The sequence below is a fragment of the Camelus dromedarius genome, chromosome X, assembly GCF_036321535.1.
Source record: "Camelus dromedarius isolate mCamDro1 chromosome X, mCamDro1.pat, whole genome shotgun sequence".
Taxonomy (NCBI): Eukaryota; Metazoa; Chordata; class Mammalia; order Artiodactyla; family Camelidae; genus Camelus; species Camelus dromedarius.
Window position 1 is genome coordinate 78,117,253 of NC_087472.1, and position 17,907 is coordinate 78,135,159.

Genomic DNA, 17,907 nt, shown 5'->3' on the forward strand with positions numbered 1-17,907 from the left:
CTGTATCACGTATTGGAGTGACTGATCATTGTATTATTGTATGTGGCAGAAAAGTTGATCCCCTTATAATTTCCAAATATTTTGAATAATTTCATATTATTACTATTGTAATATGTATTATTTTAATCATGAGGCAGACAATGAGAAAAACAAGCAAAAACACATAAATCAATATTTAAAAGTCAAGAAAGTAGAAAAAGATTTAGGAAATGGCAGGAAAAATAGAAAGCAAAATGTAAGAAGGTAGGAATACATTCACATTTGAAATTCATGTATTTATTACATAATCAGTAATAAAAATTGTTAATGGGATATACTCTCCAGTTAAAGTCAGAGATTGTCATTTTGGATGAAAATGAACAAATCTAGCCATATAGTGTTTATGCCAGACCTAGCAAATCATAAGGATACAGAAATATTTGTTTTTTGGTTTTTGAGGGTTTTGGGGGGGGCATGACATCTTTATTTTCACCAGTCTCCAGTTGAAAGTTAGCATTTGCTTCAATTATGAATGTAGGCAATAAACCACCATAGAATTTGCCATTGACAGAAATTGCAGTTATTTTCAAATCTCCTGATAGTTGTTAAAGATGTCTCAGAATGTCATACATGCACATCAATACAGTGAAATCACAAGAGTTTATTAGATCGACGCTTGGGCTAAAGAAGCAAATATACTACTCTATCACACATTCTTCTAGTGTTTAGACAACTGTTTTGATATAATTTGTTTCCTTTGCTATCCTATGTATTTTATTTTATTAATTTTTTAGAGCTTTGCCTTTTAAACTTACACAGTTATCAAAGAAATAAAGACAACTACAAAATAAGAATCAACAGAATGCAGTAACCCAATCATAAAGAACAGTCAAATGTGCTTACACATATTCAAGAAATTAATCATCTAAGTTATAAACAAGTAGTTCATTTGTGTCCTTTTTTTTAAGATTCTAAATATAAGTGATATTGTACGGCATTTTTCTTTCTTTTTCTGGCTTACTTCACTTAGAATGACGATCTCCAGGTCCATCCATGTTGCTGCAAATGGCATTATTTTATTCTATTTATAGCTGAGTAGTATTCCTTGGTATATATATATACTACATCTTCTTTATCCAGTCATCTGTTGATGGACATTTGGGTTGTTTCCAGGTCTTGGCTGTTGTAACTAATGCTGCTATGAACACTGGGGTGCATGTGTCTTTTTAAATTATATTTTTCTCTGGGTACATGTCCAGGAGTGGAATTGCTGGATCATATGATAGGTCTATTTTTAGTTTTTTAAGTGACCTCCATACTGTCCTCCATAGTGGCTGCACCAATTTACATTCCCACCAACAGGGTAGGAGGGTTCCTTTTTATCCACACCCTATCTAGCATTTATCGTTTGTAGACTTTTTAATGACGGCCATTCTGGCTGGTGTGAGGTGATATCTCATTGTAGCTTTGATTTGCATTTCTCTAACAATTAGTGATGTTGAGCATCTTTTCATGTGCTTGTTGGCCATCCGTCTGTCTTCTTTGGAGAGATATCTATTTAGGTCTTCTGACCATTTTTGGATTGGGTTGCTTGTTTTTTTGATGTTAAGGTGTATGAGCTGCTTGTATATTTTGAAAATTAGTCCCTTGTAGGTCGATCATTTGCAAATATTTTCTCCCATTCTGTAGGTTGTCTTTTCGTTTTGTTGATGGTATCCTTACCTGTGCAAAAAAAAGGATACAGAAACATTTGAAACAAAGGGATGGAAGAAAATTTGCCAGGTACATGCTAATCAAGATAAAGCAAGGTCAGTTATGTTAATATCATACTAAAAATACTAAGACAAAAAAAGTATTAATTGGGATTGAAAGAGTCATTACATAATGATTTACTTCACCATGAATATGTAAAAAGTCCAATCTTATACACGATTAAAATGGTATAAAATGAATATAAAGGAATAAATATTAGAACAAAAAGTAAAATAGAAAAAAGTATTATCATTGTGGATGATTAAAACCACACTTCCTTCAAGACTCAGCTTTGGCATCACCATCTGGGAAGCTCTCTCTACTTCCTTTCCATCTGGATGACCAGCCTCTCTTCTGAATGAATTTATGGACATAATTATATAGCAAGAATGTTTCTTTAATTTTAGTCTTGAAATTAAGAAGGAAATGGAGGCATTTCCTGAACCTCACACCTGTTTTGTGTCTGTCTTCTTCACTAGAAATGAGGGCAAGGACAATGTTGGTCTTGATCACTACTGGTTGCCCAGTGTCCAGTTTATACATGACACACAAGAGTGTCCAGTAGCCAATGATGATCAAAAGAATGCACCAGGGACCCTGCCTGGTGTTGCAAAGTGGTAAGTTATTGAAATCTATCTGGCTCCATATTATTCCTTGAAGAGAAAAGCAAATATGTACTGTAACTTACATTAGAGTTACATTTGACTAACCAAGCAAAGTTTTAAAAAAAATTAAGATCTTGCTTTTAAGAAGCTATTTTCCTGATCCAAGCCTAGCATCTAAAGACAGTATCCCCAAATAAATCTTCACAGTTTTTATTAGATCCAGTTTAGGGATTGGGGCAGGAAGTAAGAAACCTGAGCTGAACTCAGAAGCAGTCCGTGAACTCTAAAGAAAGTAGTACCTCTCTATGGTCGTGAATGTTTATATCCACTACTTGTGTTGTTCAAACTAATATTTTAACTTTTCTTTGAATTATTTTTCATCACTGTGGCCCACACAAATGAATCTTTGTCAGCTTTTTGCTCTTCTTCACCTCTGACTTCAGACCTACTTCTCCAATATCTCCTGTCTCTTTACTGCTGTCTTCTTTCATTCCCAATTCCACAGCCTTGGTTCCGGTTTCCCATTATTTTACACCATAATGAACTCCTGCCTCTGAGATGTGGCTGGCCAATCCATTTTGCTTCCAGGGTTGCCTTCCCAGAGGGCCACATATGAAAAAATATATCACTATTCTCCTTGGCAATCTTCTCTGGATTCCCAGAGTGTTCAGAATCAGTTCTCCTCTCCATGACATGTCCATCAAAGTTCTCTATGATAGGCCCCACTTTCCTGTGACAGAAAGTCCTCTTCCCAGGCCCTCCAGGTGTCAAACACTCAGGACATCATGGATAGTCACTATCTTGTCTATCCAGTCTGGGCTTCCACATTCTGGGACTTTGCTCAGGGTTGTCCTTCTCTTTTGCTAATTCTTGCTCACCCTTCAGGACTCGGTTTTGCCATCACCATCTGGGAAGCTCCCTCTACTTCCTTTCCAACCAGATGACCTGATTCTCTTCTAAATGCACTTGTGGTGATAGTTTTAATAGTGAATGGTGTCCCTTTTATTTTAACCTCAGAATTATAAAGGATGGGGAGAGCTGCCTGTACTTGTCTGTTTCGTTTTTGTTTTTGTCTGTCAACATTCTGCTGATTTTTCAAGGCTAAGCTCAGATGCCTGCCCCATTGGGAAGTCTCCCCCAAACCCCTTGCTTCTCCTTCTTCAGTTTTCCCACAACAACTCTGTCATTCTGCTTTGTGTCACTGTGTGAGTTGCCGGTATCTCTTCTCTATCAGACAGTGAAGGCAGTGCTGGAGTGTGAATGACTCCCAGCCCAGTGATCCTACGACAGTTGCTGGTGATTCTTGACTTACTTCTGTGGTCTCTTCTGACTTCCCAGATAGACTAGATGCTAACCACTTTCTGAGAAAAAGAGTGTATCTTTAGAGACAAACACTATAATGGCCCTCCAGAAAGGATGGAGGAAGAACATGAACCATGCCAGGAGGAGGTACTGTAAATTTAACCTTTCTCTGCAGACTATTTCTGTACTTATAATTTTGGTTTTTATAACATCCAATAAATCAATATTTTCTTTTATGAATCATAACTAAAATCCTTTGCTTAACTGAAGGTCACAAAGATTTTCTCCTATATTTTCTTTCAGAAGCTTTATAATTTTATATTTTACCTATAAGTCTGTGATTGGTCTAAATTAATTTTTTAATTTTAATTTATTATTATTATTTTTAATGGTGGTACTAGGATTGAACCCAGGACCTTATCCATGCTAAGCATGCACTCTACCAGTGAGCTATACTCTCCCCTCCCTGAATTAGCTTTTCTATAAGGTGTGAAGTGTAGGTTGAGGTTCATCTTGGTTTTTAATTTTTTTGAGTTTTAAATATATATATATTCAATTACTCCAGAATCATTTATTAACAGTGTCCTTTCTCTGTTCAAATGACTTTGCACTTTATTCAAAAATCAGTTGACTGAAGGAGGATTCTGAGAAGATGAGGAAGTAGAAAGCACCATAAATCTCCCTCCCATCTAAACAACAATTTCACTGGCAGAATCTGTCTGGTGTAACTATTTTGGAACTCTAGAGAAGAGAGAAAGGAGCAGAGAGAATATTTAAAGAAATAATGGCCAAAAATTCTCTAATTTGATGAAAGATATGAATATAAACATCTAAGCAGCTCAATGAACTTTAAGTAAGATTTACTCACATAGAGCTACAGAAAGACACATTATAAGTGGTCAAAAGACAAAAACAAAGAATTTTGAAAGCAGTAAGAGAGAAGTGACTCATCACATACAAGCCATCCTCCATAAGATCATGAGCAGATTTTTCATCAGAAACTTTGGAGGCCAGAAGGCAGGGGGCTGATATACTCACAATGTTAAGAGAAAAAAAAAACTGCCAACCAAGAATCCTATGTCTGGAAAAATTGTCCTTCAAATGTGAGGGATAAATTAAAACAATACCATATAACCAAAAGCTGAGAGAGTTCATTACCACTAGGCCTACCCTGCAAGAAATGATAAAGGGAGTCCTGCAGGTTGAAATGAAAGGACAATAGGCAGTAATTTGAAGCCATATGAAAAAATAAAAGATCTCAGTAAAGGTAAATGCACGGGCAGTTATAAAAGGAGCCATTATTGTAACTATGGTATGTATGCATAGTTTTTGTTTTCTACATAATATGAGACTAATACATTTTTAAAGACCAGTTATTAATCTAGAAAATAGTATTACTCTAACTTTGGTTTGTAACTCCACATTTTGTTTTCTACATAATTTGACAGACTAATGCATTTCAAAAAAGTTTATTAGCTTAAGTTTTTGGACACAATGTATAAAAATGTAATTTTGTGAAATAAGCAACTGAAAGAGGTGGGGATGGGCTGTTAAAGGAGAAGATTGTGTATGTTACTGAAATTAAGCTGGTATCAATATAAAAAGAAATGAGAAGGGAATTTAAAAGTTTCACTAAAAAAAAAGGAAACTCAACAACTAAATACAAAAGAAGACAGTGTTGCAGGAAATGAGGAACCAAAAGCTATGAGACATATAGGAAACAAATAGCAAAATGGAACTAAGTCCCTCCTTATCAGTAATTATTTTAAAGGAAATAGAGTAAACTCCAATCAAAAGACAGAGACTGGCAGAATGGATTTTTTAAAAAGTGATTCAACTATATGCTGTCCACAAGGAATTCATTTTGGACCCCCAAACACTAATAGGTTGAAAGTGAAAGGATGTAAACGGTTATTCCATGCAAATAATAATCAAAAAGAGAGCAAGGATGGCTATATTAATATCAGACAAAATAAACTTTAAATTAAAAAAATGTTAACAAGAGACAAAGAAGGACATTATATATTTTTAAAAAGTTCAATATAGAAGACTATGTAACAATTATAAACATTTACACACCTAATAACAGACCATCAAAATATATGAATCAAAAATTGACCAAATTGAATGGGTATATAGTTCTACAATAATGGATACTTCAAACCCGTCTCCCAATAATGAGTAGGCAAACCAAACAGAAGGTAACTAAGGAAACAGAGGACATAAACAACACAATAAACCAACAGAATGGGAGAAAATATTTACAAATCATACATCTGATAAGGGATTAATATCCAGAATATAGAGTACCCCTAAAACTCAACAACAACAACAAAACAACCCAATTTAAAAATGGGCAGAGGACTTAAATAGACATTTTTCCAAGGAAGACATATAGATGGCCAATAGGCACATGAACAGATGCTCAACATCGCTATCATTAGAGAACTGCAAATCAAAAGTACAGTGTGATACCACTTCACACCTATTAGGACAGCTACTACCAAAAACCAGAAAATAACTAGTGTTGGCAAGAACGTGGGGAAATTGGAAACCTTGTGCACTGCTGGTGGGAATATCAAATGTACAGCTGCTATGGACAAAGTATAGCAGTTTCTCAAAAAAATTAAAAATGGAACTACCACGTGATGAAGCAATTTCCCTTCTGGATATATAGTCAAAAGAATTGAAAGCAGGGTCTTAAAGAGATATTTGTACTCCCATGATCATAGCGGCTCTTTGAAAGAGCTGTAACTCTCTTCTGCCCCTTCCAGTACCAGGAATATGGCCTTTTCAAGTCTACTACTGAACTGGGGCACTGGGGGTGGAAGTAGGGAAAGTTAAAACGCCACAGAGTTTACTGTTCTTATTGAGACTCAATATATTTTCTTGACTAAATACTTCCCAGGTAACTGAAAACCTTTGGTTAATTTTCAGAGTTGTGAAGAAGTTGATTTTGATAATATTTGCCAAATTTTTGTTGCTTTTATGGCAGAGTGGACTTCCAGGGATCCTTACTCCTCCATCTTTGCTGACAGTACTCCCTTTTATCTTTTTTTACATCTTTAGGATCTGCAGTGATTTATCCTCTGTCATTCTTACTATTAATGACTAGTGTCTTCTCTCTTTTTTTTCAGATCATTCTGGCTTGAGGTTTCAGTTTTATTGATCTTCTCAAAGAACCAGCTTCTGGTTTCCTTAATTTCCTCTATTGGTTTTCTGGTTTCTATTTCATTAATTTCTGCTCTGATCTTTATTCTTTCTTCTGATTACTTTAGATTTAATTTGCCCTTATAGCTTTAGTTTCTTAAAAAGGAAGCATTCTTTTTTTAATATAAATGTTTAGTATAAATATAGTATAAATTTACTTCTAAGTATTTCTTTAACTGCATCCCCAAATTTTTACATGTTGTGCTCTCACTTTAATTTAGGTCAAAATACCTTCTAATTTCAAGTTTTACTTGTTCTTTAATCTGTAGATTATTTAGAAGTATGTAATTTAGTTTCAAAACATTCGGGGATTTTCCAGAGATCTTTCTGTTTTTGATGTCTAATTTAATTCAGTTCTGGTCCCAGACCATACTTTATATGATGTGAATACTTTTAAATTTATATGATTGGTTTCAAAGCCCTGAATATTGTTTATCTTGGTAAGTGGGTTACATGTACTCTTGTAAAGAAAGTGTAGTCTGCTGATGGTTGGAGTGTTCTATAAATGTCAATGAGGGCAAGTTGATTGATAGTGTTATTCAAGTCTTATATATCCTTACTTCTCTTCTGTTTACTTATTCTAGTGATTATTGAGAGGGGGGTATTGAAATATTTGACTGTAATTGTGGATTTATCTGTTTCTCCTTACAATTCTATCAGATTTTTCTTGACATATTTTGAAGCTCTGTTATTAGGTCCCTAAACATTCAGGATTATGTCCTTGTGATGAATTTCCCCCTTTATAATTACAGAATGAACCTGTCAAGAGGAAACAATTGTGACTCTAATAGTATTTAAAGGTTTTATTCAACTGATGTCCATCAGCTAGAAACTTAATAAAAATAAACTCCCCAAGCTGAAGCAGGTTTAATTTATATAGGGCAAGAAGAAAGGTAAGTGACTGTGGTCTTTCCCAACCTGCAATTTTCCTTATCTGTAACTGCTGAAAATTTGTGGTTGGAACTGTTGACTGTTCCAGTTTTTCATGCCCTTTTCTTAGGATCATTGGTGCAATCTCATGCCTGCAGATTTCAGAACGTTTTTTTGAGAGCTATTTTTATAATCTTAAAGGTTTTTCAAGGCTTAGGAGAGGAGGAGATTGCAAAAAGGGGGAGGGAGAAGAGAAGGGGAGATCAAGATGGCAGAGTAGGAGGATGTGGAGCTCACCTACCCCCACGATCATATCAAAAATACATCTGCATGTGGGGAAATTCTCACTGAAAACAAACAGGAGACTGGCAGAAAGACTCTTCTATAACCAAGGCTGTAAGAAAGATCCACACAGAATCAAGTAGGAAGGGAAGAGAAGCAATCAAGTCAGGACCTGTGCCTTTGGAGGGGACACAGAAGAGGAAAGGGATTACATAGGCTCGGAGATCCTCCTTGGGGAGTGAGAAGTTCAAGCCATATATTGGGCACCCCAGCTTTGGAAGACAAGTCCCCTGAGCTGGCTTGAAAACCAGTGGGATTAACAGGAGGACTATAAGAAACCTACACTCCACTTGTGAAGAGTCTGCACATGCTTGCTTACTCCTGGGAACAAGGGGGAGGGAGCAGATTGAAACTGCCCAGGACTCTGGCCAGTTTCCTGCAACCACCCATGCATGCACCGCAGTCTGAGCTGAGCATCTGCTCCATGGTGCAGGTCCACATTAGGGTGAGGGCTGCCATGGGAGAAGGGAGTGCACGATTGTGAGGGATGAAGCCGGCTTGGACCCAACCTGGCATCTGCACGGAGTGAAGGCAGCCATTGCTGGCACTTGCAGAGGTAGCAAATTAGGAATGGTCTGAAATTCTGGGGCAGGGACCATCACAGCCTGCATCCTGACCCATGCTGATTGTCTGTTCCAGTCCCTCTTGATCCATCACTGCTCCCCCTTGGGGCAAGGGTGCCAGTGCTGGGAGGGGAGAGAGCACACACAGATAGGATGGAGTTGGTCACTGAGCAGAGGAGAAGCCCTAGCCCACGCCTGGCTTGGGCTCTAGCCCCTCCATCTCCAGCCCCATCTCCTACCAAGGTGACAGCTGTCAGCACACCCTGGGAGAAATCATGACTCATGCTCATTTCAGATCCACTTCTCCCACCAAAGCCACTGGGCACTTGCAGACTGTATAGGGATGCTCCCACACAAGGACACCCCTTGAAGACCAGCATAGGTAACTGTTTCACTTAATTTCATAGAGACAGAGAAAGTTAAGCAGAATGAGAAGGCAGAGGAGTTTATTTCAAAAGAAACAACAATAAAAAACGTTAAAAATAGCTAATGAAGCAGAAATGAATAATTTACCAGACAGAGTCAAAGCATTAGTAATAAGAATGCTAACTGAACTAGGGAAAAGAACAGATAAACACAGTGAGAATTATAAGAAGGAACTAGAAAATATAAAAAAGAACCAACCAGAACTGAAGAATACAATGACTAAAATGAAAAATACACTTGAATGAATTAACACTAGGTGATATATACAGAATGCATAAGTGAACTCTAAAGTCTTCACCAAAAAAACTATTAGAACTAATAAATGAATTCAGTGAGGTTGCAGTATACAATATTAATAAACATAAATCTGTTTAAGAATTTCTATATACTAATAATGAAATATAGAAAGGGAAAGTAAAAAAAAAAATCTCATTTAAAATTGCATCAAAAAATACCTAGGAATAAACTTAACTAAGATGGTGAAAGATCTATACTCTGAAAACTATAAAACATTGATGAAGGAAATTGAAGATGATTCAAAAAAATGGAATGATATCACTGTGCTCTTGAATTGGAAGGATTAATATTATTAAAATGGTCATACTACCCAAAGCAATCTACAGATTTAATGCAATCCCTATGAAATTACCCATGAGTTTTCACAGAACTAGAACAAATAATCCTAAAATTTATATGGAATTACAAAAGACTTAGAATTGCCAAAGCAATTCTGAGAAGAAAGAATAAAGCTGGAAGCATAACCCTCCCAGACATCAGACTATACTACAAAGCTAGAGTACTCAAAACAGCATGGCACAGGAACAAGAAAAAACACGTAGATCAATGGAACAGAATAGAAACCCCGTAAATAAACCCATACACCTATGGTAAATTAATCTATGACAAAGAAGGCAAGAATATACAATGTAGAGAAGACAGTTTCTTCAACAAGTGGTGCTGGGAAAACTGGACAGCTACATATAAAACAATGAGATTAGAACATTCCCTCACATTATATACAAAAATAAGTTCAATGTGGCCTAAATACCTAAAGGTAAGACCTGAAACCATAAAATTCCTACAAGTGAACATAGGCATAACACTCTTTGACATCAACCTTAGCAATATTTTCTCAGATCAGTCTCTTAAGGCAAAAGTAACAAAGGCGAAAATTAGAAAATGGGATCGAATTAAACTTAAAAGCTTTTGCACAGTAAAGGAAACTATCAATAAAACAAAAATACAACCTATGAAAGAGGAGAAAATATTTGCAAATGATGCAACCAACAAGGGGTTAATATCCCAAATATACAAACATCTCATACAACTCAGTGTCAGAAAAACAAACAATCCAGTCCAAAAAATGGGCACTGAGGGAGGGTATAAATAGCTCAGTGGTAGAGCCCATCTTTAGCATGCACGAGGTCCTGGGTTCAATCCCCAGTACTCTCATTTTAAAAAATGGGCATAAGACTTGAATACACATTTTTCCAAAGAATATATACAGATGGCTAACAGGCACATGAAAAGATGCTCAAGTCACTAATTATTAGAGAAATGCAAATCAAAACCACAAGGAGGAATCACTTCACATCTGTCAGAGTGGCTATCATCAAAAAGTCAAGTAACAAGCATTGAAGAGGATGTGGAGAAAAGGGAACCTTTGTACACTGTTGGTAGGAAGGTAAATTGGTACAGTCACTATGGAAAACAGTATGGAGGTTCTTTTAAAAACTAAAAATAGAACTATGATATGATCCAGTAATTCTACTCTGGGTATGTACCTGGAAAAAATGAAAGCAATAATTCAAAAAGATACATGCACCCCAATGTTCATGGCAGCAATATTTAAAATAGCCAAGATATGGAAATAATGTAAATGTCCATCAACAGATGACTGGAAAAAGAAGATGTGTGTGTGTGTGTGTGTGTGTCTATATGTATATTTTCTAGGCCACAAAACAGGTTTTTCTAATTACCATAAAGTTTAAGTTAACTCATGTAGAAGCCAGAAGGACTATCTCATACCTCAATATGTGAAAAATTCTTCCATCACTTGTATTCATAGACTTTCTCCCCAATATGTATTACCCTAAGCATTCAAACTGAAGTCTTTTCTACATTGATTATACCCATAAGAATTTTCTCCAGTGCAATCTTCATGTGACTCCTAAGGGATGTAGGACAATTAGAGGCATTTTCAGGCTAACTTTCATAGTTTCTCCCCATTTCATATTCTATTCTGCTTTTTAAAGTAAGAGTTTGTGCTGGAGGCTTTTCCACACTGATTTGACTCATAACATTTTGCTTTACGTTTGTGAAGCCTTAACATTTGTGAATTCCCATGTATGCTTTAATGGATATGTTTACGCCAAAGGTCTTTCCATGTTGAATACATCCAAAGGACTTCTCTTCAGTGTGAGTTTTCACATGCTTCCTAAGAGAAGGGAGATCCTTAATGGCTTTCCGAAAGTCATTGCATTCATAGACCTTCACTCAGTATTCTGTTGTGCTGAGTAAGGTTAATCCTCATGTTGAAAATTTCAAACGAAATATTATATTCATTCAGTTTCTCCTCAGAATTCACTGTCTATTGTTGATTAAGAGATGCGTTATGACTGAAGAAATTCATCTATTCATTATCTTCATTGGAATTCTCCTCTTCTGTTATGGATGTGGTGGATACTATACTTTTAAATGATTTCCTGTGCATGTACATGGTTCCTGCCCTAAGGTTTTTTTTCCAAGTTGAAAGGATGACTCTTGTGCAATAGGACTCTATCATGGTCATTATTTTCATATGGAGATTTTATGATAATTGTTTAAGGCTTAATTATTTTATAAACACTCAATATCTGAGTCAAATTAATGGAAATATGTATGTATGAATTCCCACTGGAAAAAAAACATGTTTTGAGCTAAATTTATAATATTCATAGTATCTTTCCTGAGACACTGCTTTCTCCTGAGTGAATTCCACTTGCCTAGATGATTTCCCAGCTCTTAGATAGCATATTAGGTTCCTGTTGCCTCTTTAACAAGTTACTACAAACCTAGTGGCTTAAAACAACACAATTTTTTAATCTCACAGTTTTGGAGGTCAGAGTCTGAAATCAGTTGCCCTGGACCAATGTCAAGGTGTTGGCAGGGCTGGTTCTTTCTGGAAGCTCTGAAGGAAGAATCTTTCCTTACCTTTTTCAGCTTATAGTGGCCGCCGGATTATGGGTCCTTTCTCCGTCTTCAAAGCTGATCCTGTCATCACATTCCTTCTCTTCTGCAGTCAAATCTCCCTCAGCTTCCCTTGTATAAGGACACTTGTGATTACATTTAGGGCCCACCTGGATAACTCAGCATGGTCTCCTCATCTTAACATCCTTAACTTAATCACATCTACAAAGTCTATTTTGTCCATATAAGGTAACATTCACAGGCTCCAGGGATTAGGGTCTGGATGTTTTGGGGTCCGTTATTCAGCCTACTATACATGGCTTTTCTAATTCAGGGCACTTTCAATATTTTCTTAATGTGAAAAACAAAGAAATATCCCTTGTGACTCTTACCATGCTCAGGTCATTGCATGGCTGTTCCCCAGATATATCCTACTGAAAGGTTGACCCTGGGTGTTTAAGTAAACTCTCAATCTGAAACAAACTTGACAAATATTTAAAATAAGAAGAAAGAAATGCCAGAATAAAGGTTTAAAAAGTCAATATGAGGGTCAAAAGGTACAAACTTCCAGTTATAAAACAAACAAATAATGCGGATGTAATGTACAAAAAAAAAAAAGTCAGTACAGTCAATAATAGATTTCTTCCAAATTCAAAATACGGACCCTTAGTTGGAAGAGAATGCAGTCACAAGCAAAGACGGACTTTGAGAACGTTGGCTATACAACCATGTTGGCAATTACAGAAATAATCTGTAGACGTTTTTAAGTCATTTACTAACAATGATTCTATGGCAATTGAGACTGCTGTTGACAAAAAGAAGTTATTATCAGAAATTAGAAATTAAGAGACCATATTAAAATGTTAAATTTAAAGAAGATAAATAGGTCTTTCTCTGGGATTTGTCTGCTGGGTTTGCATGGTTGGTGGCCTATTCATGGGAAAGAGTACATGGTATGGGATGATTATGCAGAGAATAAGACCTTCCATGAAATAGCTGCCAACATTTTCACCCTCAGGGGTTCTAAAATAGGCAAGTGTGACTGTGAGAGCAGCAAATGAGCATACCAAAGTTCTCATCAACCAAATAAAATCTTTCAAAAGGATCCCAAACTCAAAAACCCATTCTGTGCCTCCAATATACTGAGGATCTCTGATCTGAAACTCATGCCCAAGTTTAGATACACATTTAAGGAACCCAAGCCTTTTTACGATGGAGGATTCAAAAAGTCAGTGAAAAGTACAGGTTTTTATTTTCATCGGGAAGTCATTAGACAACAAGCTTCAAGATGGAAGGATCATTTTTGTCTTCTGTGCTGGTGTTCTTCCAGTCACCAGCCCACATCCTGGCACAGAATAGATGTTTAAGAAATATTTGCCCTATAAATGACTAAGGGAAGGAATAATGCCATTTGTGCATATTGTCACCAGATTGCTGTAGTTCTTCAGTACAACATCTCTGTATAGGATCCTCTGAGGTCTAACAGATCCCCTTTCTCCCCAGGGGAAGTCCATAGCCACATACCTGAAGGCTGCTGCTTCCAATAAAACCTCACAGATTCTGTCTCAGTGAGATGCCATCTGCTTTACTGTTCATAGGAGGATGAATGAGATGACAGCCCTGTGGTATGGAGACCACATTCACAGGAAATTTAGATGGGTTTTCTACCCTCACGCTCAGTATCCACACTCAATCCCAAGGCAATCTACCACATCCTGGTCTCATAACTCTAATAGCACCTCTAACACATGCCTTAGCTTATATTTCCAATACTAGACTCCGAGTTCTTCCAGACTGATTCCTCTCTTTCTCCAACATTGAGCATAGTCCCAAGAACAATGTAGGCATGAGCAAAACACTCAATAAATGAAAAATTATTTCCCCAGTGAGATTAAGAGATCTCTTGAGGCAAAGAAATTTTCTCTCCTTCTGTAGTGTCCACCACAGCACTCAGCAGAATGTGATGCCCAAGGGAGGTCAGCAAGCCTGGGTTAGGAGTTGAATGGGAACATTTCTGTGTAGTCCCTCCTATCCACAAGCAGCCCTGAGACCTGACAATACATGATCAGGAATCCAGGCAGTGATTGCTGCAGTCTGTTTTAGGAAACTCCTAGCCAGGCAAAGGAGAAATGTCTACCTGGTGTCTACTTTTTGGAAAAGGGTGAAATTCCTACTCACTTGTGACAAATCTGTCATCGACCCAGAAGCCACTATTTCCTACCCTTGGATGTGGAGCCAAGACAGTAAAAGCTTCTCACCTTTCACAGTCACAAGCCTGGATGCTTCTACATACACTAATTTTGAGCTCCTCCTCTCTCCCGCCATATTCACACACTATTGTCATAAGAATTCATGGTAGTCATGTCTTACCCAGCATCAGAAAAGAAGACTCTGGATGGGGAGTGGAGAGGAATGGATGAAGGGAGTCAAAAGGTACAAACTTCCAGTTGCATGATAAATAAATACTAGGGATGTAATATACATGATTAATATAACTAACAATGATGTATGTTATATTTGAACGTTGTTAAGAGAGTGAATCCTGAGTTCTTATTATAAGGAACTTTTTTTCTCTTTTTCTTTTATTTTGTATCTATATGAGATGACAGATAATGCACTAAACTTATTGGGCTAATCAGTTCATGATGTATGTAAGTCAAATCATTATGCTCTACACCTTAAACCTGTACAGTGTTGTATGTCAATTATATCTCAATAAAACTGGAAGAAAATAAAAGAGGACTCTGGGCTTTGCTGCCCATGAGGAAGAGATTAACAGTTCTAGCTTGAGAACATAGCTGGCCGGGTCAACTTCATTCCCCCCTGATCCAGTGGAGTCTGGCGTCCTGTTTCATCACCAACCATCAACCAATAGTAATGAGACATAAATCATTAGCTTTCTCATGGCAGTAGACCAGTCCACACATGTGAAAGTCTTTGAAAATGTAAAGTGCTCTACATTTTCTAATATATTCACATTAACTTTAAGTGCCATTTTCTGAGGACTCCCTATATGCTGGAGAGCATCCTGAGAACTTCACCTGCATTTGTCCATTTAACTCTAATTCTGCCAAGTACATATTATTCCTCCCACTTAATGGCTGAGGAAACTTAGGCACAGAGATGATGATGAACCTAAGACGGACAGAGTTATTAACATGCCCAGTGGGAAAATGGCTGAGTTAGGAATTGAATGCCAGTCTGTTTCCAAAGCCTAAACTCTCCTAACCACTACATTTCTACGGAAAGAAACGTAAAAGTTTTGAAATTATTGGCGATATTGTGATTCTTTACCATACCTACCCAGGAGATGATCATACAAGGTTACTAATTCATGTGTTGTGTGTAGACCAGTAGCATGATCTGGGAACGTGTTAGAAATGAAGAATCTTGAGCCCCAACTCAGACCTCCTGAATAAAAATGAGCATTATCCTGAACCAGATCCTCAAGGGTTTCAGGTGCATGGCTGAATTGGAGAAACGCTAGGCTAGAACTCTGGCAGGTGCCATTAAGCACTAGCAAATGAAATGGTCCATTCATTCAGATATCCTGGAGCTCCTCCTGCTGGCAAAACACCTGCATTCAGGCCCCTACCTCTGGCTCACTCATTTATTAAATCCATTCAACTATTTATTCAAATCTTGCTACATGGAGGCACTGAGGAGTCATCAGTGAATGATCACAAACCACAGCACATATTGGAGAACTTACAATCTACTGGTTAAAAGCAGAAATCAAACTACTAATAAATTACATATTGGGTGGTGTTAAGTTCGGTTGGAAAAACAAAGCAAGCTGACGGAATATGAGGTGCCCAAAACACGCACACATCCAAGAGTATTTGTATTGAGAAGCAGGACTGATTTTGAGCAAGATAAGTAAATAGTTATCTTTCTGAGCAGATAAGATAAATAACTATTTCACAGAGCACTATAAATTAAGACCTGGCTTGCTCAAAAAATATTATTGAAACCTCAAAGCATTAGAAAGAACTCGAAATGTCATCGTTCTGCAAAACCTGTGATGTTGGTTTACTTCAACTTACCCTAACCAGGAGGTGTTGAAGTCAAACAGTTCTTGGCCCTCTTCTTCTGCAGAGGGCGGAACTTGGGTCTCCTCCCATGCTGGAAAGAGGCATGACAAAGAGGGTCTAAAGAGTGCTCATGCCAAAAATATGGTCTACTGTCATCCCCTCCCAAATCCATACTTCAGTCTAATCAAGAGAAAAATACCAAACACACCCAGATTGGGGGACATTCTACAGGATACTTGGCCAGTACTCCTCAAGACTGTCAAGGTCATGAAAAAACAAGGGGGGAATAAGAAGCTGTCATAGACTTGGGGAGACTAGAGAGACATGACAACTAAATACAATGTGGTCCTTGGATTGGATTCTAGAACAGAAAAAAGGCCATTAATGGAAAAGACTGGTGAAATCCAAAAAAGATTGAAGTTTTACTTAATAGCAATGTGTCACTGTTGGTTTCTCCATTTTTGATAAATAAACCATGGAAATGTAAAATCTTAATGATGGGAAAAATTGGAGAGGGGTATACAGAAACTCTTTATAATATCTTTGCAACTTTTCTGTAAATCTAAAATTATTCCAAATTAAAAAGTTTTTTTGTAAAGAAAACAACCTCAGTTCAAAGATTGGCAAAAGGTTGATACTTGTTGCAGCTGGGTGGTAAGTACAAGGCAACTCATTATACTGTTTTCTCCACTTTAATGTCTGTTTGAAAATATCCATAATAAAAATATGTTAAAGAAAAAAGATTTCATTCTGATTATTCGAAATATTTCATAAGGTAAACATGTAGCGAAACTAAGAAAAATCGAGAGAAAAGTCATCCCAAAAATAGAATGAAAAGGGAGAAATAACTACAAAAGTAACAGTTACTTTAAAAGGCTTACAGAATATTGTAAACAATTACACATTAATTCAAAACCTAGTTAATGCTACCTGAATCCGCATATCAATCTTAGTAGTATCACAAAAGGCAGGATGACAGACATTGTCAATCAACAGAAATATACAGCAATAGAAAGTACAAAATACCATCTACGAAGCATGGCCAAAAAAAAAATTGAACCTAAATCTAATACAGCACCTAGATCTAGCTCACGTTTATAAGAAACAGTACCAAGAATGGAAAAAAATTAAAAGACATCACGATGGAAAAAAATTACGTTGTGGAACATTGTTCAGGGCAAATGACCAGAATTCTCCACAGTCAATTTCATTAAAAAAGTGAGAGGACTGTTATGACTTGAGACATTAACAGCCAAATACAAGGTATGAACGTTCTTCTATATCCCTGCCTTCTTCCCCCTGGATTATTTTGAAGCGAATCCCAGACATCTTATTATTTCTTCTTAAATATTTTCAATGTTACTTTCCCAAATAAGAATACCTTTGAAAATAATTACTGTAATACCATTACCACAATTCCAGATTAACAGCAAGTATCCAGTGTTCATATTACCCCAATTACCTCATACATTCTTAATGAATTGTTTGGATCAGGATGCAAATAAGGCTCACAGATTATAATTGGTTGATATAGTTCTTAAATTTCTCAATCTATGTGCTCCTCGTCCACCACATACCCTCCTTGCACATATTTGTAGATGAAAAGAGATAGTCTTAAAGGAGTTCCAAATGAATGTACTTGGAATGAATTTCTGG

The 17,907-nt window shown here is 36.8% G+C and overlaps 1 long non-coding RNA gene across 2 annotated transcripts in view; it reads right to left on the minus strand.

Moving 5' to 3' along the window:
• Positions 1 to 187: 187 nt before the first annotated feature.
• Positions 188 to 17,907, minus strand: part of LOC135320272 (uncharacterized) — a 30,945-nt gene continuing 13,225 nt past the window's right edge. Inside the window, exons 1-3 of one of the 2 annotated variants that reach the window (XR_010379517.1) lie at positions 16,264 to 16,330; positions 12,242 to 12,349; positions 188 to 1,701 (exon numbers count right to left, since the gene is read on the minus strand). This is a non-coding gene — a long non-coding RNA (uncharacterized LOC135320272). Of the gene's footprint in view, positions 1,702 to 12,241; positions 12,350 to 16,263; positions 16,331 to 17,907 lie in introns of those variants that run through there. The other variant, XR_010379516.1, reaches the window with a different exon arrangement.